The 23,961-nt window shown below is 50.7% G+C and overlaps 1 protein-coding gene across 1 annotated transcript in view; it reads right to left on the bottom strand.

Annotated features, from left to right (window-relative positions):
- LOC138266998 (ninjurin-1-like) overlaps positions 1-23,961 on the bottom strand; it is a 284,052-nt gene that overhangs the window by 242,483 nt on the left and 17,608 nt on the right. The window lies entirely within an intron of this gene.

Raw genomic sequence — 23,961 nt, 5'->3', positions numbered from 1 at the left:
TGCTAGCCTGATGAGTTGGTGGTGTTTGCGTGTGGCATCCTTGAGTGCTGTGTGGCTGTCTAGAGTGCGTTCGAGTAGCCATATTCGCTTGAGTTTTCGGCAGTGGCGTTTGGAGCCTTGGAGGTCATCGGGGAACCAGGTGGCTTTTTTGTTGATGTGGTTGTTGGAGGGTTTTCTGAGTGGAGCAAGGCGGTCAGCGCAGTCGTTGATCCATAGCTTGAGGTTGTGTGCCGCGATGTCGGGGTCGGTGGGGTTGACGGGTGGATTCTGGGCTAGGGCGTTGGTTAGTTGAAATTCAGTGACTTTGCCCCATTGACGGCGTGGTGGTTGTTCGGTGAGGTGGTGTTCTGTCTGTTTCTTGAAGGTGAAGTGGATGCAGTGGTGGTTGGTCCAATAGAGTTTGCAGGTATGGTTGAAGGTGACGTGGTTGGTTGTGGAGAAGATGGGGTCAAGGGTGTGACCAGCTGTGTGGGTGGGTGTGTTGACGAGCTGTGTGAAGCCAAGGTTGGCAAGGTTTTCGGTCAGGGTGGAGGAGTTCGTGTCATTGTTGTTTTCGAGGTGAAAGTTCAGGTCCCCGAGGAGGATGTAGTCCGTGGAGGCGAGTGCGTGGGCGCAGGCCAGGTCGGCGATGGTGTTGCAGAAAGGTGCTCTGGGTCCTAGGGGTCTATAGATGAGTGTCCCTCTGAGCGTGGTGTTGGGGTCGGTGCAGACTTGGAAGTGAAGGAGTTCGGCGGCGCTGAAGGAGTCGTCCAGGGTGGTTTTGACTTTGAGGGTGGCTTTGTGGACGATGGCTATGCCTTCTCCGGTTCTGTTGGTGCGGTCTCGGCGCGCAACTTTGTATCCATTTGGGATGGCTATGGCGATGTCCGGTGCTGGGGAGTCGTTCCACCAAGTTTCGGTTAGAAAGGCCACGTCCGGGGAGGTGTAGTCGAGCAGGTCCCAGACTTCGATGGGGTGCTTGCGTGCTGAGCGGGTGTTGAGGAGTATGCAGTGGAGGTGGTTGGTCTTGATCCTGGGAGGTATGTGGGCTCTGTTGCAGGTGAAACTGAAGTTGTGGCAGGAGAAGGGTCCGTGCGTGCTCTTTGGAGAGGCCTGGAAGCAGGTGGTGTCTCGGCTGGTGTTGAGTGCGCGGATGGTGTCGGCGTTGTAGCGAATGCTGGCAGGGTTGCTGTTGTTGGGGCCAGGGGTTCTAGCGCTGGGCGCGGTCCAGGCATGGACGGGCGCAGACGGGCTTGCCTTTGGCGCCCGCACTGCGGCTGCCAAAAGAGGAGGGGAGGGTGGGAGTGGCAGCTGAGAGGCGGGAGGTCCTAGCGAATGAGAGGGCTGGGGGGTGGTGCCGCAGGGGATGCAGAGGCGGGAAAAGGAGAAAGAAGGAGGCAGTGAAGGAAACAGTGAGAAGGAGGGGGGATGGGGTGGGGCCGCAGGGGACGCAGTGGCGGGAAAAGGAGAAAGAAGGAGGCAGCAGAAGGAAACGGGATTAAGAGCGGAAGGCGGAGCGGGGAGCGACCTGCCTGCAGTAGCAGGGTCAGAGGTTGCTCCCTGTTACCGCACCGCGGCTGCCATAAGAGGAGGGAGGGTGGGAGTGGCAGCTGGGAGGCGAGAGGTGCTAGCGAATGAGAGGGCTGGGGGGTGGGGCCACAGGGGACGCAGCAGCAAGAAAAGGAGAAAGAAGGAGGCAGAAAAGGAAACGGTGAGAAGGAGGGGGGATGGAGGTGGGGCCACAGGGGAAGCAGCGGCGGGAAAAGGAGAAAGAAGGAGGCAGCAAAGGAAATGGTGAGAAGGAGGGGGCGGGGCCGCAGGGGACGCAGCGGCAGGAAAAGGAGAGAGAAGGAGGCAGCAAAGGAAACAGTGAGAAGGAGGGGGGAGGGGGTGGGGCCGCAGGGGACGCAGCAGTGGGAAAAGGAGAAAGAAGGAGGCAGCAAAGGAAATGGTGAGAAGGAGGGGGGAGGGGGGTGGGGCCGCAGGGGACACAGCGGCGGGAAAAGGAGAAAGAAGGAGGCAGCAGCAAGGAAACGGGATGGAGCGCAGAAGGCGGGGCGGGGAGCGAGCTGCCTGCAGTAGCAGGGTCAGAGGTTGCTCCCTGTTACTGCGCCGTGGCTGCCATAAGAGGAGAGGAGGGTGTGAGTGGCAGCTGGGAGGCTGGAGGTCCTAGCGAATGAGAGGGCTGGGGGTGGGGCCGCAGGGGACGCAGTGGCGGGAAAAGGAGAAAGAAGGAGGCAGCAAAGGAAACGGTGAGAAGGAGGGGGTGGGCCCGCACGGGACACAGTGGCGGGAAAAGGAGAAAGGAGGCAGCAGCAGCAAGGAAACGGGATGGAGCGCGGAAGGCGGAGCAGGGAGCGACCTGCCTGCAGTAGCAGGGTCAGAGGTTGCTCCCTGTTACCGTGCCGCGGCTGCCATAAGAGGAGGGGAGGGTGGGAGTGGCAGCTGGGAGGCGGAAGGTCCTAGCTAATGAGAGGGCTGGGGGGTTGGGCCGCAGGGGACGCCGCGGCGGGAAAAGGAGAAAGAAGGAGGCAGCAAAGGAAACGGTGAGAAGGAGGGGGGTGGAGTCACAGGGGATGCAGCGGCAGGAAAAGGAGAAAGAAGGAGGCAGCAGCAAGGAAACGGGATGGAGCGCGGAAGGCGGAGCGGGGAGCGACCTAGCTGCAATAGCAGGGTCAGAGGTTGCTCCCTGTTACTGCGCCACGGCTGCCATAAGAGGAGGGGAGGGTGGGAGTGGCAGCTGGGAGGCAGGAGGTCCTAGTGAATGAGAGGGCTGGGGGATGGGGCCGCAGGGGCTGCAGCGGCGGGAAAAGAAAAAAGAAGGAGGCAGCAAAGGAAATGGTGAGAAGGAGGGGGGAGGGGGTGGGGCCGCAGGGGACGCAGCGACGGGAAAAGTAGAAAGAAGGAGGCAGCAGCAAGGAAACGGGATGGAGCGCGGAAGGCGGAGCGGGGAGCGACCTGCCTGCAGTAGCAGAGTCAGAGGTTGCTATGAGGTCTTGCCGATTCTGGATCCTGAGGGCCTCGCAGGAGTAGATGGAGGAATGGACTCTGGAAAGTCAAATCTTAACTATTACATCCCCCACCCTACCTGCATGCCATCACATACCCCCACCCCCACCCCCACCCTCACCCCCATCACTCCTACTCCTCACAAATGTTCTACTATCACAACCCACACATCCCAACACCAAGCCCTGCATGCAACAACAAAGCATGGACACCCATCACCAAAGCATGCCCACTGCACATACCCATACACCCCCCTAAACCATCATCACACAAGGTCCTACACAGGAATGCAAGCACAGGGGTACACGGACACCCACCCATTCCACACCATGGCACACACAGATGTAATAAACATCCTTTTATACCCCTGCAGGACCCCTACCCAACGTCACCGGACAGGAGGGTCCACACATGTCCACACCACCAACAGAAGAGGCCCACAGTGATGACAGCAGCTCTGTCCAACTGGATCTAGATGACCAGCCCGGCCCATCGGGGACCTCTGGACAGTTGGTTCCCCTCACACTGTCACAGGCCACCACAGAGCATCCCCCCTCTGGAAACACCAGCACTACAGGGATCCCAGGCTAACCCACCACCCCAACAACAACAGGGACCTGGGGGCAGTGGTAGTGGGCACACGGTGCAGGGGATGGAGGCCCAGGAACATAGGGGAACTGGGGGGGCTGCTGTGCGACAGGGGGAGGACAGGCCCCGGGAACCCACTCTCCACGAGGCCCTCTCCTCCAACATAGGAGCCTACCACCACTCCCAGGAGACGATGGCAACGGTACTGGCCAAGTTTCTGGAGACCCTGTGCCTGCAGGAGGGACAGTATTTGGGCTTCAGGGAGGAACTCACAGCCATCAATTCCACCCTGGGCACCATCGTAGGGGTGCTGAAGGAAGTACTCAACACCAGGAGAGACACTGTGGCACAACAAGGGGCCCCTGACACTAGCATGGATGATGAACTGCCCACCACCTCCGCCAGCGCTAGTGGACAGGAGGCACCACCACACCAGCACCCCACCCCCTGCAGAGGGAGAACCACCCCGCAAACGGTCCCTGAGATCCAGGACAAAGACAGAGAACGATGCCAAGACCCCCGCCAAGAAATGAGACCACCCTGAATGTCATCCTTCTGTCCCACTTTGTCACCCTGTCCATCCTTAAACTGCCCCAGCTCCACTTTCTATGCCCATTTGGGCAATGCACCTGTGAGACTAATAGACTGGACTCTGCCATGGACATTCCTCCACCATCACCCCTCACCATTTTACAACCCCCTCCAATATTGAGCACTTAAATAAACACCCTTGAAGCACAAAACAATCTGGAGTCACTCTGTGATTTAGAAATAGTGTATTAGCAATTACTGTGGCAAAATGCTCTTTCAATTGTAATGTCAACATACCTATGTCACACAGCTCTAGTCCATGAGGAATCAAAGCAGTTGTCACACATTGGGACCCACATCTGTGAAATTGTAAGGGAAAGTGGCAACTCAGTGACCATACACTGGGTGAAAACGACAGACAGTAGAGAGGTAGTAGTGTTAAAGTACATGTAGTAGGCAGGTTTGTATTCTTTCCTGTGTCTCACTGGAAATATTGCAGTATCACGGAGTTCCTGTTGTCCATGTCCTCTTCTTCGGCATCGTCGTCTTCACTGTCCACAGGCTCCACAGTTGCAACAACCCTGCCATCTGGACCATCCTCCTGCAGAAAAGGCACCTGTCGTCGCAAAGCTAAGTTGTGAAGCATACACCAGGCTACGATGATCTGGCACACCTTCTTTGGTAAGTAGAATAGGGATCAATCTGTCATATGGAGGCACCTGAACCTGGCCTTCAGGAGGCCGAAGGTCCGCTCTATTATCTGCCGTGTTCGCCCATGGGCCTCATTGTAGCGTTCCTCTGCCCTTGTCCTGGGATTCCTCACTGGGGTCAGTCGCCATGACAGGTTGGGGTAACCAGAGTCACCTGCAAATGGCGAGGGACAACTGTTAGACACACACTAACCTGGAGTGATATCCCCAGACCCAGACAACCCTTCCCACTGACTTCCTTCCAGGTGCTCACCTAATAACCACACACGGTGCCTCTGGAGTTGCCCCATCACATAACGGATGCTGCTATTCCGCAGAAAGTAAGCGTCATGCACTGAGCCAGGGAACTTGGCATTCACATGGGGGATGTACTGGTCTGCCAAACACACCATCTGCACATTCATGGAATTATAACTCTTCCTGTTTCTGTACACCTGTTCACTCCTGCGGGGGGACCAAAGCCACATGTGTCCCATCAATGGCACCTATGATGTTGGGGATATGTCCCATGGCATAGAAGTCTCCTTTTACTGTAGGCAAATCCTCCACCTGAGGGAAAACGATGTAGCTCCGCATGTGTTTCAGCAGGGCAGACAACACTCTGGACAACACGTTGGAACACATAGGCTGGGACATCCCTGATGCTATGCCACTGTTGTTTGAAACGATCCACTTGCAAGGAAATGGAGTACTGACAGCACCTGCACATGAGGGGGGATTCCTGTGGGATTGGGGATAGCTGACATCAGGTCTGGCTCCAACTGGGCACACAGTTCCTGGATTGTGGCACGGTCAAGCCTGTAGGTGATGATCACATGTCTTTCCTCCATTGTCGACAGGTCCACCAGCGGTCTGTACACCGGAGGAAGCCACCATCTCCTCACATGTCCCAGGGGACGGTGCCTATGAAGGACAACAGCGAGCACAGAGTCAAACAACTCAGAGGTACGTAAACACAGCTTACACAGAACACGAATCATAATCCGATATTTGGCCTGTATGTGTGTTGAGGCTAGGCCTAGGTATGTGTGACGCAGTTAAAAATTAAGCCATGTGGGCCCCTGAAATGGCGGCTGCCTGACCTGTAAAGTGGGACAATGGGATGTGAGGTAACTGCGCTGGCGTTGTACACCGTCGCGGTAGGCGGTCGAAGACCGCAGCGCAATGCTGCATTGGTTAACATTGGACTCTATGGGTCCCAGGAGCCAATGACGATGTACGCCGGTGGTGACGGTACACACCACCGCAGATGTGACCGCCATTTTCTATTTGTTCAATCACTCGATACCTGATCTTCGACAGGAGGTGACCTACACTGCAAGTGCTGCTGTGACCTTGGTCTGGAAGAGACAATGGCTTCTGCGACTGGGGATAGGGCCCCTGCCTTCACATGGGAGGAGTTGGAGACACTCGTGGACGGGGTCCTCCCCCAGTACACGCTACTCTACAGTCCTCCAGACAAACAGGTAAATACACTGGGAGCATGCTGTATGGGCTATGCCTATGTGGAGTGGGGTGGATGAAAGATGGGGGGGGGAGATTGAGGCATGTATGAAACGACAGTGAGTGCATGTGTATCATGGCAAGGGTAGGGATGGGGCCAATGACTGTGACGGTGCATTTGGTAATAACTTTTCTTTTCCCCCTGTACAATTCATGTAGGTCAGCGCCCACCAGAAAAAAGATATTTGGCGTACCATCACCAAGGACGTCCGGACCCTGGGGGTCTACCACAGACGGAGCACCCACTGCCGTAAAAGATGGGAGGACATTCACCGCTGGAGAAAGAAGACGGCGGAGGCCCAGCTGGGGATGGCCTCCCAACGTGGGAGGGGTGCCCGTCGCACCATGACCCCTCTGATGTTCAGGATCCTGGCGGTGGCGTACCCGGAGTTGGATGGGCGCTTGGGGGCATCACAGCAGCCACAAGGGGGTGAGTACACTCTCATTGTGCTGATTTTGCATGCAGTGGAGGTGTCTGGGTGCGGGAGGTGGGCTTTGGGTTACTCTAGGCAAGGGCGTGTATAGGAGGCAAGGTCTCCTTGTGCTGGCAGAGCCTGTGGCACCCCACCTGTGCGCAGTGCCAAGTACACCTAGTCAGGCTTCTGTGAAATCGATGTGCGCAGATGTCATCCATAGCCTTGTAGGCCATGTCCCAGGGATTTAACAGTGGAGGCCAAGTGTGCGGCGTAGTGCAGGGGGCTTCTGTGTCTGTCGTGTCCGCCAACAGTAGCGGTAATGCATGCACTCAACATGTCTTTCTTCTGTCGTCCCCCCCTTTTTGTGGTCTCCCTGTTCTTGTGGCATTAGCATTATCAGGTGGAGGAGCAGTGGCAACGGAGCAGGAGGGAGCTGCATCCCACATGGCCATGGAGGGCGAGACTATGGAGTCGGAGTACACCAGTGGCGCGGAGGGTGAGTGGAGCTCCACAGCGGGGACAGGAGCTGACACCAGTGACACGGACTCGTCCTCTGATGGGAGCTCCCTTGTGGTGGTGACAACATCTGTGCCCCCTGCATCTACAGCCGCCACCCCCCCTACCAGCACCGCCCTCCCAGCAGCCCCTCAGCCTTTGCTCCGTGCCCCCTCACCTAGGAGGGTGGACATCACCTTCGCCCCAGGCACCTCAGGCCCTGCACCAGTCACCCCTGCTGCCCTCAGTGAGGAGGCCATTGACCTCCTCAGGTCCCTCACTGTTGGGCAGTCTACCATTTTGAATGCCATTCAGGGTGTAGAAAGGCAGTTGCAACAAACAAATGCATTCCTGGAGGGCATTCATTCTGGTCAGGCGGCCCTTCAGCGAGCTTTTCAGACTCTGGCCTCAGCACTGATGGCAGCCATTGTCTCTGTGTCTAGCCTCCCCCCTCCAACTTCCTCCACCCAGACCCAATCCCCTGTACCTCAGCCTATCCCAAGCACACCTTCAGACCAGCATGCACACACGTCAACACACAAGGGAAGCTCAGGCAAACATAAGCACCACACATCCCACAGGCACTCACGCAAGCATCACACACAAGCAGACACACCAACATCCACTGCCTCCACTGTGTCCCCCTCCTCCTCGTCTCCCTCCTCCCTCCCAGTCTCGCCTCCACTCACACCTGCATGCACTACATCTACAGCCACTACTGCCATCACCAGCACACACGCCACCACACCCCGCTCACGTGCAGTCACCACCCCCACTGCCATTCACACTTCCCCTGTGTCCTCTCCGTGTGTCTGTGACGCCACCTCCCAAGATACACAAACGCAGGCACACACCCACCCAACAGGCATCCACCTCACGACAGCCTCCAGCGCATGCACCTTCACGCAAAGTCACCAAACGAACACCTCCTACAACCACAACCTCTTCCTCCACTCCAAACCCCCTCCAGCTACCCGTCCCAGTGTTTCCCTAAAACGTTTCCTGTCCAACCTTGACCTCTTTCCCACACCTCCCCCACCCCGTCCGCCTCCTAGGGCCCGACTCTCCAGGTCCCAACCTAGCACCTCAGCCACAAAATCTCCGGGACCAGTGGTGCCTGTAGTCACCAGAATCTGGAGTGCAGCGTCCACCAGGACAGCCAGTGTGGCACGGAGCCACAGCACTGACAGTCCCCCACCTGTGAAGCATCTAAAGTTGGCCAGTGCCCGGCGGGAGATGGGGAAGACTCCAGCCACCAAAGCCGCTCCCAGAGGTACAGGTGGGATTGTGGAGTCAACTGCGACACCTTCCAAGGTGGGGAACAGCCACAAGAAAGTCAGCAGGTCTGGGAAAAGCAGCATGGTGGAGAAGACCGCCATCATCCCCAGCTGCCCAAGAGCCCACCGCCAGCACCTGCCCTGCTGCCCAGGAGGCCAGCACCTGCCCTGCTGTCCAAGAGCCCACCGCCAGCACCTGCCCTGCTGCCCAAGAGGCCACCGCCAGCACCTGCTGCCCAAGAGGCCACCGCCAGCACCTGCCCCGCTGGGCCAGAGAGAACCGCCAGCACCAGCCCCGCTGGGCCAGAGAGGACCGCCAGCACCACCCCCGCTGGGCCAGAGATGGGCCAGAGAGGACCGCCAGCACCAGCCCCGCAGGGCCAGAGAGGACCGCCAGCACCAGCCCCGCTGGGCCAGACAGGACCGCCATCAACTGAGTCACTGCAAAGGACACCGCCACCACAAGCACTGCTGAACAAGGCAACGCCGCCACAAGCACCGCTGAACAGGGCACCGCCGCAACAAGCACCGCTGAACAGGGCACCACCGCCACAAGCACCGCTGAACAGGGCACCGCCGCCACAAGCACCGCTGGCCCATGAGCACCAGGGGCACTGACGCTACTGAGTCCGTCACGAGCAGGATGAAGCACTCTGGGCACCATGCCCCCTCCAGAACCAGTGGAGAGATGCATCCACTACCTCAGTCCTTAGCAGGATGAAGCACTCTGGGCACCATGCCCCCTCCAGAACCAGTGGAGAGATCCATCCACTACCTCATTCCTTAGCAGGATGAAGCACTCTGGGTACCATGCCCCCTCCAGAACCAGTGGAGACTGTCATCCACTTGAGAGACTGTGGCTTTCCACTCCCCAGGATGGAACAGTGGGCAACCCACCCACTGCAGAGATTTGTGAGACTGTGGCTTTGCACTCCCCAGGATGGAACAGTGGGCAACACACCCACTGTAGAGACTTGAGAGACTGAGGCTTTGCACTCCCCAGGATGGAACAGTGGGCAACCCACCCACTGTTGAGACTTGTGAGACTGTGGCTTTGCACTCCCCAGGATGGAACAGTGGGCATGTGGCCCTCTCGTGGATTTGGCGTCGTGCACTCAACCGGCTGAGGTGCCCCCCTTTTCTCGCCCCCTGAGGTGTCTGTTTTCTTGCTATCTGATGCCCCTGCAGTGTTCTCTCCTTCATGGTCGGGGATCTTGTGTGGGCCTCGCCCATACTGTGTGGGCCCAGTGTTCCACGGACTTCATAGGAGCGCTACCTGGACTACTAAGCTTGGTGTATATTTTGTTTATAGTGTAGATATATATTTTTGCATACTTGATTTTAATATATTACAATGGTTACACTCATTTTCTTTTGTCTTTGCATTCTTCCGGGGGGGTTGGGGGGTGTAAATATAATGTATCATGCTGTATTAGTGTGTGTGTTGTTGTGGGTGAGGGTGGGTGTGGGGGTGTTGCGTGTTGCAAGTGTGTGTCCCTGTTTTTTCCCTCCCCCCTCCCCTGTGTCGTAGGTGCAGTACTCTCTATTGTCTTCGCCACCGGCGTTCGTGCTCCTGGTAGAGGAGCAAGAAGATAAGGGCTGGCAGGATCTGCAGCTCTGGTTCCATGGCGTCCGGATTCCTCGTGGGGTGTGTAGAGGTGAGCGTTTTCCCTTCGAAGTCCTGTTTCTGCCGTGTTTTCGTCCGCGGTGAATCCGCCCCAGAAAAGGTGGCGGATTGGTAGGTTGTGATACTGTGGGTGGTACTTTGTCCTCCACTTGTCTGTTGGCGGTGACCGCCAAGCTGTTTGCTTGTACCGCCATGGCGGTCGTAGTGTTAAAGTGGCTGTCTTTGTTGGTGGTTTCCGCTGTGGTCGTAATTCCAATTTTTTTACCGCCGGCCTGTTGGCGGTTTTACCGCTGCTTTAACACCATTCACCAGGGTTGTAATGACCACCTTACTCACTAATCTGACTAACTCAAGTAAGGATTTGAAGGACTTAAAGGAACCAGGGGCCATATTTATACTTTTTGTCGCAAAACTGCGCTAACGCAGTTTAGCGCCAAAAAAATGAGCACCGGCTAACGCCATTCTGAAGCGCCATGCGGGCGCCGTATTTAATTGAATGCCGTTAGCCGGCGTTAGCCGACCGGCGCTGCCTGGTGTGCGTGAAAAAAAACACATACACCAGGCAGCGCCGGCGTAGGGAAAAATGGCGTTTGGGTGTCCAAAAATGGGGCAAGTCAGGCTGAGGCAAAAAAATCGTCTTAACCCGATTTGCGCCATTTTTTTACGGCCCCCATCCCCCATTGCAATGACTCCTGTCTTAGCAAAGACAGGAGTCATGCCCCCTTGCCCAATGGCCATGCCCAGGGGACTTCTGTCCCCTGGGCATGGTCATTGGGCATAGTGGCATGTAGGGGGGCACAAATCAGGCCCCCCTATGCCAAAAAAAAAATCAAAAAAAATACTTACCACAACTTACCTTTTCTTCCCTGGGATGGGTCCCTCCATCCTTGGGTGTCCTCCTGGGGTGGGCAAGGGTGGCATGGGGTGTCCCTGGGGGCTTGGGAGGGCACCTCTGGGCTCATTCTGAGCCCACAGGTCCCTTAACGCCTGCCCTGACCCAGGCGCTAAAATCCGGCGCAAATGCAGGTTTTTTAGTCCCGCCCACTCCCGGGCGTCATTTTTGCCCGGGAGTATAAATCCGACGCAATAGCATCGGAGTCATTTTTTAAGCCGGGAACGCCTACCTTGCATATCATTAACGCAAGGAAGGTGTTCACGCCAAAAAATGACGCTAATTCCATGAACTTTGGCGCTAGACGCGTCTAACGCCAAAGTATAAATATGGAGTTAGTTTTGCGTCGAATTTGCGTAAAAAAAAACGACGCAAATTTGGCGCAAACGGAGTATAAATATGCCCCCAGGTGTTTGGGAAACAGTTAGAAAAGGATTTGTTTCTTGTGGGAATTGGCTTAGTCAAATTTGGAACGGGGTATTATTAAAAATCGTACAAGGAATACTAATTGTGATTGCTTGTATATTAGGAATATGGGGTTCATGTAAATTATGTCAAAATATAAAATTGAAAAGATCTAAAAATAATCAGAAGAGGGAAGAACGAAACAGAGAAAGAATTTATAGGGAAGATTTGAGGAGGAGACAAAATACAGCAGAAACTGAATTATGAAATGATGGTGAAGAAAGGTGTGATGACATATTTAGTCATCAGAGGAGGGACTGATGAAGTGGATATGCTAATTCAAATGTATTAATGAATGTTTATGTGTTTTGATTAACAAAAAGTTCATAGATAAATTAATGGTAGAGAAAACAATGTGCATGCTTGAAAATGTGCCCACGGAGAATGGCAGCCACCTATACGGAAGTTGCACCAAAATGATTCAAAATGCATGAAATAATGAAAATATATAATAATAATATAGTAGTATGCCATATTAACCCCTTAGCTGCTGGGCCTTTCCCCCCCCCCAGTGCTGAGCCCTTTTTTGGCTATTTGGGGTAGTTCGCGCTTAGGGCTTCATAACTTTTTGTCCACATAAGCTAACCACGCCAAATTTGCGTCCTTTTTTTCCAACATCCTAGGGATTCTAATGGTACCCAGAGTTGGTGGTTTCCCCTGGAGGAGACCAAGAAAATAGCCAAAATACAGTGAAAATTTTGTTTTTTCCAAAAAAATGGGAAAAAAGGGCTGCCGAAGAAGGCTTGTGGTTTTTTCCCTGAAAATGCCATCAACCAAGGGTTTCTGGTGCTGAAATCACTATCTTCCCACCTTTCAGGAACGGGCAGACTTGAATCAGAAAACCGAATTTTTCAACACAAATTTGGCATTTTACTGGGACATACCCCATTTCTACTATATTTGGTGCTTTCAGCCTCCTTCCAGTTAGTGACAGGAATGGGTGTGAAACCAATGCTGGATCCCGGAATGCTAAACATTTCTGAAAACTAGATAAAATTCTGAATTCAGCAAGGGGTCATTTGTGTAGATCCTACAAGGTTTTCCTACAGAAAATAACAGCTGAAATAAAAAAATATTGAAATTGAGCTGAAAACAACAGCCATTTTTCATTATGTTTTACTCTGTAACTTTTTCCTGCGATGTCAGATTTCTGAAAGCAATATACCGTTTTGTCTGCTGGACTCTTCTGGTTGCGGGGATATAAAGGGCTTGTAGGTTCATTAAGAACCCTAGGTACCCAGAGCCAATAAATAAGCTGCACCCTGCAGTTGGTTTTCATTCTATACTGGGTATACAGCAATTCATTTGCTGAAATATGAAGAGTGAAAAAGAGGTATCAAGAAAACCTTTGCATTTCCAAAATGGGATCAAGATAAGGTTTTGAGGAGCAGTGGTTATTTGCACATCGCTGAATTCCGAGGTGCCCATACTAGCATGTGAATTGCAGGGCATTTCTCAAATAGACGTCTTTTTTACACACTCTCTTATATTTGGAAGGAAAAAATGTAGAGAAAGATAAGGGGCAATAACACTTGTTTTGCTATTCTGTGTTCCCCCAAGTCTCCCGATAAAAATGATACCTCACTTGTGTGGGTAGGCCTAGTGCCCGCGACAGGAAATGCCCCAAAACACAACATGGACACATCCTATTTTTTTTATAGAAAACACAGCTGTTTTTTCCAAAGTGCCTACCTGTAGATTTTGGCCTCTAGCTCAGCTGGCACATAGGGAAACCTACCAAACCTGTGCATTTCTGAAAACTAGAGATCTAGGGGAATCCAAGGAGGGGTGACTTGCGGGGCTCGGACCAGGTTCTGTTACCCAGAATCCTTTGCAAACCTCAAAAAGTGGCTAAAAAAACAAGTTTTCCTCACATTTCGGTGACAGAAAGTTCTGGAATCTGAGAGGAGCCACAAATTTCTTTCCACCTGGCGTTCCCCCAAGTCTCCCGATAAAAATGATACCTCACTTGTGTGGGTAGGCCTAGCGCCCGCGACAGGAAACGCCCCAAAGCGCAACGTGGACACATCAACATTTTTGGAAGAAAACAGAGGTGTTTTTTGAGAAGTGCCTACCTGTAGATTTTGGCCTCTAGCTCAGCCGGCACCTAGGGAAACCTACCAAACCTGTGCATTTCTGAAAACTAGAGACCTAGGGCAATCCAAGGAGGGCTGACTCGCGGGGCTCGGACCAGGTTCTGTTACCCAGAATCCTTTGCAAACCTCAAAACGTGGCTAAAAAAACAAGTTTTCCTCACATTTCGGTGACAGAAAGTTCTGGAATCTGAGAGGAGCCACAAATTTCCTTCCACCCGGCGTTCCCCCAAGTCTCCCGATAAAAATGATACCTCACTTGTGTGGGTAGGCCTAGCGCCCGCGACAGGAAACGCCCCAAAGCGCAACGTGGACACATCAAAATTTTTGGAAGAAAACAGAGGTGTTTTTTGAGAAGTGCCTACCTGTAGATTTTGGCCTCTAGCTCAGCCGGCACCTAGGGAAACCTACCAAACCTGTGCATTTCTGAAAACTAGAGACCTAGGGCAATCCAAGGAGGGGTGACTCGCGGGGCTCGGACCAGGTTCTGTTACCCAGAATCCTTTGCAAACCTCAAAAAGTGGCTAAAAAAACAAGTTTTCCTCAGATTTCGGTGACAGAAAGTTCTGGAATCTGAGAGGAGCCACAAATTTCCTTCCACCCGGCGTTCCCCCAAGTCTCCCGATAAAAATGATACCTCACTTGTGTGGGTAGGCCTAGCGCCCGCGACAGGAAACGCCCCAAAGCGCAACGTGGACACATTAAAATTTTTGGAAGAAAACAGAGGTGTTTTTTGAGAAGTGCCTACCTGTAGATTTTGGCCTCTAGCTCAGCCGGCACCTAGGGAAACCTACCAAACCTGTGCATTTCTGAAAACTAGAGACCTAGGGCAATACAAGGAGGGGTGACTCGCGGGGCTCGGACCAGGTTCTGTTACCCACAATCCTTTGCAAACCTCAAAAAGTGGCTAAAAAAACAAGTTTTCCTCACATTTCGGTGACAGAAAGTTCTGGAATCTGAGAGGAGCCACAAATTTTCTTCCACCCGGCGTTCCCCCAAGTCTCCCGATAAAAATGATACCTCACTTGTGTGGGTAGGCCTAGCGCCCGCGACAGGAAACGCCCCAAAGCGCAACGTGGACACATCCAAATTTTTGGAAGAAAACAGAGGTGTTTTTTGAGAAGTGCCTACCTGTAGATTTTGGCCTCTAGCTCAGCCGGCACATAGGGAAACCTACCAAACCTGTGCATTTCTGAAAACTGGAGACCTAGGGGAATCCAAGGAGGGGTGACTTGCGGGGCTCGGACCAGGTTCTGTTACCCAGAATCCTTTGCAAACCTCAAAAAGTGGCCAAAAAAACAAGTTTTCCTCACATTTCGGTGACAGAAAGTTCTGGAATCTGAGAGGAGCCACAAATTTCCTTCCACCCGGCGTTCCCCTAAGTCTCCCGATAAAAATGATACCTCACTTGTGTGGGTAGGCCTAGCGCCCGCGTCAGGAAATGCCCCAAAACAGAACGTGGACACATCACATTTTTTCATAGAAAACAGTGCCTACCTGTGGATTTTGGCCTCTAGCTCAGCCGGCACCTGGGGAAACCTAGCAAACCAGCACATTTTTGTAAACTAGAAACCCAGGGGAATCCAAGATGAGGTGACTTGTGGGGCTCGGACCAGGTTCTGTTACCCAGAATCCTTTGCAAACCTCAAAATGTGGCTAAAATACCACGTTTTCCACACATTTCGGTGACAGAAAGTTCTAGAATCTGAGGGGAGCCACAAATTTCCTTCCACCCAGCGTTCCCCCAAGTCTCCCGATAAATATGATACCTCACTTGTGTGGTTAGGCCTGGTGCCTGCGACAGGAATAGATCACACAACGGTCAATGTTGGTCCTTACGTGAGGCAGCTGTTGACCCTGGGGTGATCCATTCCTGACACAGGCACTAGGTGTAGGCACTCAAGTGGGGTAGTGTTTTTATCAGGACAGGTGAGGAGTCACTGGGTGGTAGGAATGTTGTGGATCCCAGCATATTCCTGTAGTTTGTGTGACAGAAATGCGAGAAAAATAGAGTTTTTTCTCAACATTTCAGCTTTGCAGGGTATTCTGGGTAAGAAAACTTTGGGGAATCCACACAAGTCACACCTCTGTGGACTCCCCCGAATGTCTAGTTTCCAGAAATGTTTGGGTTTAGTGTGTTTCTCTATATGGCCGCCGAATCCAGGACCAAAAACACAGGTGCCTGCCTTACAAAACCAGTTTGTTTTGCCATAGACAATTTTGATGTCTCCACAATATGATTTGGGTGGTGGAATTTGGGGCTGAACTAAATTGGTGAGCTCCCAAGAGAGCACTCTCTCTCTGCTTGCCGCCGCATTCACCTGCTCTCTGGGTTGGCCTAACCCACTATTACCCAGTTGCACGAACAGCTTGCGAAGGGACAGCAGGACTGTCCTCATCACCTCCCTCATAATGTACTGGAAGAGGAGTTTTCGAATGGGACTCCTCTGACTGAAAAATCACTCCCAGAGTCTGCGCCATTGTCCTATCCCTCAGATGCTGTCTCAGTATCTGATGTCTCAGTCTCTGATCCTATGTCAGAGCGGTCCTCTATAACCCGAGTGCAGGCAGCAGTCATCCATCAAGATGCCATCTCTGCTATTGGCTAAACTGTTGCTCTAAAACACTAGCCTACGTAGACAGTCACAAAATCGATGGTGTGTGTGAGATACGTGCAACAGTAGAGGCCACCTTACCTGCGCTTCTTCCCTCAATCAGCACGTACTTTCAAGACACTCAAAAAACACCTTGTCACATACCATTCGTCACAGTCTTTAGCACCTCCTGCGCCCAGTCCAACAATCATTATTGGTGCTCCCACTCCCTCCTCCTCGGATTCCCTCATTACCACCCAGCAAAAGTGCCCTTCATCTCTCCATAGACTTTACTAATGTACTCAGCTATTTACATAAAATACAGATGTGCTCTTTGCAGTAGGCATATAAACCTTCTGCGCTTCTTTATGGCACTAAAACTGCCACTAGACAAGTCGGACCCTTTTCCCCCAGGGAAACCACACACATATTGACAAAAGTGATGTATATATGACAGCCAACCACCTGAAACTCAACTCAAGCAAAACCGAAATAATCCTCTTTGGCCCTCACCAAAAAAACCTGGGACCCCCCATGGTGGCCCACCACGCTAGGCCCTGCACCCACCCCCGCCAACTACGCACGCAACCTCAGCATCATCCTAGACTCCTCCCTCTCTATGACCCAACAAATCAACGCTCTTACCTCCTCATGCTTCAACAAACTCCGTATACTGAAAAACATTAAAATGGATCCCCACAGAGACCAGAAAAACTGTCACTCACGCACTCATCAGCAGCAGGCTTGATTACAGAAACGCCCTCTACGCCGGCACCACTCTAAAACTCAAGTGCAAACTACACGCATCCAGAACTCAGCAGCACGACTCATCCTCGACCTCCACCGACACGAACACATCTCTCCACACCTCAAATCCCTCCACTGGCTCCCCATTGACAAAAGGATCACCTTCAAGATCCTCATCCTCACACACAAATCACTCCACAACACAGGCCCTGCCTACCTCAACGAGAGTCACCTTCCACACCCCCACACGAAACGTCCGTTCAGCTGACCTCTCTCTCGCCTCTGACCCCCGCTTCAAACACACCACCACCGGGGGCAGATCCTTCTCCTACATTGCACCCAAAACATGGAACGCACTCACAACCCACATTCGCAAGACCCAAAACCTACTTCTTTTCAGGAAGAGCCTCAAAACCTGGCTTTTTGAACAGTGAACCTCCTAGCCCCTTTCCCTCCCCCCCCGTCCCCCCCCCCCCAGCGCCTTGAGACCCTCACAGGTGAGTAGCGCGCTTTATAAATCTCTTTGATACAGATCTACCTATATATATATATATAAATATATATCTACATAGATATATCTATAGATATATCCATGTACCTAGATATATCTATCTACATAGATATATATATATAGATATATACATATATTTTTTTTTAGTTGTTGTATGGTTTCCTTGGGGGCCAAAATGGCCCCCAGGGAAACCCTACAACATCTAAAAAAAAAATTGCCCCCACAGGGGTCACCCTGCCCACGGGCGACCCCCTGTCATTTCATTTTGTTTTTTTTTTTTTTTTTTTTTTTGAAGAAAAAAAAAAAATCCCCTGGGGGGGGGGGGCGCGATCGCGCCCCCCCCCCTCCCCAGGGGGCACCTACCTTTTTATTTTTTTAGGAAAATTATGCCGGGGGGGGGCGGCCCCCAAAAGTGAAATCCCTGGTGTCTAGTGGGGTTTCCTGGCCCCCGATCGCAGCTGTGCTGCGATCGGGGGCCAGGAAACCGTTTCAGAAGGCCTCATAAGAAAGGGGAGACTCTCCCTTTTCTTACATGGCCTTCTGAAACTGTTCCTGGCCCCCGATCGCAGCACAGCTGCGATCGGGGGCCAGAAACAGTTTCAGAAGGCCTCGTAAGAAAGGGGAGAGTCTCCCCTTTCTTACGAGGCCTTTTCAAAATGTTTCCTGACCCCCCCGATCGCAGCTGTGCTGCGATCGGGGGAGCCAGGAAACCTGAAAGTGTTTCCTGGTCCCCGATCGCAGCACAGCTGCGACCGGGGGCCAGGAAACACTTTCAGGAAGGCCTCGTAAGAAAGGGGAGTGTCTCCCCTTTCTTACGAGGCCTTCCTGAAAGTGTTTGCTGGCCCCCGATCGCAGCTGTGCTGCGATCGGGGGCCAGGAAACACTTTCAGGAAGGCCTCGTAAGAAAGGGGAGACTCTCCCCTTTCTTACGAGGCCTTCCCGAACGTGTAAAAGGCCGTTTTCCCCATGAAAGCAGGAAGCGGCCGCAAGGCTGCTTCCTGCTTTCATGGGGAAAACACCTTTGCAACGTCAGCGCGCCTCGCGGCGCGCTGACGTCACAAAGGGGCGGGTGGGGGTCGGGGGGAGACACGGTAGATTCCGTGTCTCCCGGGGGGGAAAAAAAATTAAAAAAAAATCCTCGGGTGCGACGCACCCGAGGATTTATTAATGCCCTTCCTGGTGTCGGCCACTGGTCGTGACCCGCACCAGGGAGGGTGTGTGGGCGTCGGCCAGTGGCCGACGCCCGCATTTAAGAGGTTAAGATGTATAACCTATGTTTTGCATTATATTGTAGAGTTAACTTAGCCGAAGTTGTGGCCTAGTCTTTCTAGGCATCATGCAAGAGCCGAACTAATAAATGCACAATGTAGAAGTTGCTGGTGCATTGAACTGACCGTGAACCGTTTGCTGCTTAATACCATTTGCTTTGATGGAGTTTTCTGCAATGTACAGATGGACAGGAGATGATGGAACTAAAAATTTTACATTTCGATGTAAGGCAGACTTGATGTACTTTCCCAGGACTCAAACTATAGATGCACTGACTGGAGAAGAAGATGCAACATTTTCTATACCTGATGAGCCGGATGATGAGGAAATTGTACAGTGAACCAATCAATGAACTGAGAACGGCGAAATATTAGAATTCTTAGATTTGCAGAAATAAAATTATTGGATAGAGTCATAATTGGTGATTAATTGACCAATTAGGAATGAGGGGGATGGACTGAAAAACTCTAATAAAAAGTCATGACAAAAGGCTAAAACCACAGATGGAATGCGAGATGTGAGGGGCAGATTGCGAGGGGAGAGTTGATGACGTCAGGAGACGCGATTTGAGATTCTGTCATTGGGCTTATGCGCTGAGAGCCTGATGAGTTACTGATCAATTGATGACCTAAAGAGGAAGACTGACTGTTGCTGATCCATTCTGTGGATAGGTTGCTATGACAATGTGACTGATTAACTGTGTGCCTTTTCTTCTAGGTACCAACTGCGCTGTTTTTATAGTTTATCTTTTAGCTAGATGTTTTTCAAATTTACGTTTCTAAATGGTTTTCTCATGAAGCCACACATGCTAAATCCTAATCTGAGTTAGGTGAGGATTCTTTTGGTGACCTTGACAGTGACAAATAATTGACGAACTGATTGCTGAACTCTGCTATTGATGTTGACATATTCTTCTTTGTTAGCTTATGCTTATGCTTATGCTTATGCTGAGACATTAGAGCATATGTTTTCTCAAGTTCTGATTAGATTTTGTTATTGGTGGTTGCTAATAAACTAATTCTGAGCTGATTGAATAAAGTTTGAAATAACGTTATGCACTAGAATTGTAACTAATAGGGAAATAAATATTGTTAAACGTATATTGAGATGTGGTTATTCATGAGATGTTGATATAATTGTCTAATAATTAATGATTCTCTTAATTGTTATTGATTGGTTATATTGAATATTGACAACATTGGTCACTACATGGCTAGGATATTCCATGCGATCCAAAAGGTTCATCGGCCTATACAGGTCCCCTTGTAAGTTTATTTACTAAGGACCAGGCGGGCTAGCAATCCCTAATGCTGTTTTTTGTCATAGGCAAACGTGAATCATGCATGTGTGCCATGATGTAGGTCAGTCTCAAACACTGCGATCTTGTTGGACAAGGACAAGTGCCCAAAGTGCTACTCTCATAACGGTGGAAGGCTACTGCCTTCACCAGGAGTTAAACAGCACGATCACAGGTAGTGAACACAACTGTTTTACCCTGTGTCATTGGTGTAAGGCCTACAGGCTCACTCAACTTTTAAATGTTCTGCTACTGTCTGTTTAACTCACACTTGGCCTACATCAGGTAGATGTGGAGTGATGCACAGGACAAGAGGGCAGGAGTAGTGACTCTGCTTTGGTTGCATGTGTGCCTAGGAAGGGTACAGGGATAGAGCAGTACTGTATGGTGCATGTGTGATTAGTGCTTACAATGGCTGTATGTATACCTGTGCGGAATACATGACAAGAAAGATGTATTACTGTGAAGTGTGTGTGCCATGAGAGCATGTGCTGGGTGTATCTGTGCTTACAGGTAGTACAATACATGGTGAAGTGTTGTGTAGTGCGCACATGGTAAGTGTGTGTGCTGGCAGTGTGTGTGTATAAATAGCATGCCCTCATTAAATAGAGAAGTGCTTCAGTGCTGAACAGTGCACAAAGGCTGAGTGTGTGTGTTGAATGCATTTGTACATGTAAGGGTACAATGTATGGAGGTACTAGTGCTGGGCAGCAAGTGTGCTGCAAATGTGCAATGAATACATATTCCTGCTATGGTACATTACATGGAGGACTCTGGGCTCCATTTTGGGAACCTGAGGCCTGCCTGGTGAAGACATAAGGAAGAAGGAATCCACCCCCGCCCCCCAGAGGACTGAGTGGGAAACACACTAGAAGGAATAGGAAGAGACTCCCTCTACACTTCAAAAGACTGTTCTTTGATTCAGTGATAGATCACAAGGAATGGGCCTGGGCACATCTCGGAAAGGGAGATGGGGCTGATAAGGGAATCACAAAGAGTATGACTAACATACGGATGCGAACTGTGGTCACTCCCATGAACTGTGTTTCAGTTTCAGGTTTGTAGTTTTGCCTGCTCATGAGAAAAGAAAGCATAAGTGTCCACTTCAAAAGGAACAGGCCCCTAACACAGAATTTAAAAGTCTCAGACCCTAAATCAAATTTTGGTGTTTAGAAAAGGACTATAAGAAGAGGGAGTTGAGTCCCCAAAATGTTGTCACCTGCTAAGCAACCAGATGGGACACGTGAAAAAGGAAAGCTCTGAAAGACTTCTGCCTGTGACCAGGACTGGGGGCTCTGGTCTGCTCGTCTCCCTACTTGGTGAGGGGACATCACCCAGGGAAACTAGGACCACTCGTCTTGGAGCCTGGAGCACCAGTGCCTGCCTACTACTCAAGATCAATGTGCCCTGTGAGGAAGAGGAGAACATTGGAAGAAGTGAGGTCCATTGGGGAGCCCTACCATGATGACTTCCTGTGCGAGGTGTGAGAATTCAGCTGTTCACCTATCAGGCAATAGCCTGTGTGCAGGACTGTTCTTGGTGACCCCCGTATGCCAGGAGGAAGCCTTGTTAGACTGAGTCAGTCAGTCAGTCAAATAACTTTATTCGGCGATTGCCATAAAAGTGTGAACCAGAACGCATTTGCCGATCTATAAATATTATAAAACACAGATAAAACTTAAAAACCATTACTAGAAACACCGCATAAACATCCAATCTAAAACCCCTTAACATAAACAGATAAATATACTAAACGAATAAAATCACAAAATCAGAAAAATACAAAAAACAAATTTAAAATGGAATAAGCCTTTTCCTAATGCTTAAAGAAGCTGTAACAAAATGTAATACATGATGACAAGTTTGAATATCTGGCAATCTCTGAAGATATAGTAGAGCTTCCATGTAGTGAATGGGTCTAAGAGGACATAAAATGGGTAGAATGAAAGCCCCTCTGGGAGCAGCATATAAAGGGCAAAAAAGAAGAAAATGCGAGGTACTCTGAGTTGATTTGGAATCACAGGGACAAAGTGGTAAATCCTTTTTCCAAAGACATGGTTCAGGGAAAGCTACCTTAAAATGAATTAGATTAAGTCTAAAAAATGTTAAAAGAGAAATTATTCTAAAACTTGAGAACCAGGTCAAATAGGGTTCAAGGCATGGAACAGTCACAATCCGAGAATAGGGATCGGAAGATTTCAGTTTCAGGGAACTATAAAATCTCAGCTCTGATATATGGTTGGAATAAGTAGACTTCAAAACAGACCTAGAGTTTGTAGTTAACAAATGTGGTTCGTCAAACATGTACCTAAGCCCTAGGTTCACAAAGGAATTTCGCAGAAACATAAGCCAAGGGATCAGACTGAGTCAAGTATTGAGCACTGTGCAATAGGGGGCCAAGCGCACACCACCTCATTGAGGTGACCCCATATGCCAGAGGGAGCCAATGTTGAAGTAGTTGTGTGACCAGCGTGCATGACTCATGAACGCCTGAGGGATAACCCAGCTCGGAACAAATCATCAAAGACTTCAGGCCGTCGACCAGGACAGGAGTGAGGCTGCAAGCAGCAGGTCTAGCTCTTCCCTGATTCACCCCGAGGACCAGGAGGATGCTGCAGAGGATTATGCACCCTTGCAGGACTTCAGTCGGTAGCATGGAAAGCTGGCTGTGCCACTCTAAAGAGGACTAGGATTTGACTGACAACTACTAGAGCCCCAACCTCGAGGGGAATTGTGTTGCTGCATTTGAATGACACATATCTTTGCATGTGTGGAGATAGAAATAAAATACTATGTTTTCTTATAAAAGCAAGTATTTGGCTGGACATTGATTTATGGCTTGTTCTGTTTACATTTTGAGTTATGAGTTATGTTCACTGACATGTATCTACATGCCCCTGAGCAAGCCTCAGCTGCCACTGAGAGTCAAGTGCAGAAGGGTACTTGGTCCAGTTGAGCAAAATCTATAGTAGGACAGGCACTGCGACATCAGGATTAAAAGGCCTCAACAACCAATTTGGGCCCAGTAGCCCCTGTGGGCCCCAGGGCCCTGTGAAAGTTGTTCTGACCATTTGTTTAAAAAATGATCCCCAAATTAGGAAGGATGCAGAGGGCAAGCACACACCTAAATAAGGACAGAAACACAAAGTTGACCCTTTTTGAAGTCGTAAGACTTCCTTTTATTGATATGTGAGTGTATTCGCTTATTACACCACTAGCAGGAGCCCAAATATAGCTGCCCACCAAGGCTCAGTCAATTTTACAAGTGAACAAACCAAGCAGGCTTATTACAGTGCCATTCTATGGGATAATCCCTGATCAAAGAAGGTAGAATGATCTCAAAGGAAAACAGATTGGAAGGTCATAGAGTATTCTCTTCTAAACTGCATAAATTATGTATAGAATCTTTCATGCAACTGCTCTAAAATTTCTAATGGGCAAATTTAGTAAACACATCCCTGCTAGAAGCCCTAGATCCTCCAACTTCACAGGTCCTTGCTATAGACACAACAAACAGGGCAGCAGAGCTTTCATTATACAAAGGGCTACACTATGGAATTCAATTCACTGGAGATAAAATTCAGGAAAGCATTAAAAACCTGGCTTTTTGACTTCCGGGGAAGATGGTGGCAGAGTGATTCACTCTTAGTGGAGCTCGGCTCAGGATAGGTGAGAGGGTTTGCAGCGACACCAAAGGAGACTGGGATCATCCATGCAGGCCGGCTGGAGAAGAAAGGAGCTGCCCATATGGGCATTGTGTATCCCAGTATAGAGGAGAATGACGTCACCACCTTGCATGTCCTTACAAGACAGAGGGTGATATGCAGAGTGACACCTGCTTGAGCCCCTCCTGTGAAGGTGAGGGAAAAGATCCTTGGGCAAATTATGCCCCTGGTCTGCAGATAACCCACCATGTGGCCTACGGATTAAAAAAAACAGCAGCCCCAATTAAGAGATG

Source organism: Pleurodeles waltl, chromosome 12, assembly GCF_031143425.1.
Source record: "Pleurodeles waltl isolate 20211129_DDA chromosome 12, aPleWal1.hap1.20221129, whole genome shotgun sequence".
Classification (NCBI taxonomy): Eukaryota; Metazoa; Chordata; class Amphibia; order Caudata; family Salamandridae; genus Pleurodeles; species Pleurodeles waltl.
The sequence above is the reverse complement of the archived record's forward strand: the minus strand, read 5'-3'. Positions and strand labels throughout refer to the sequence as shown.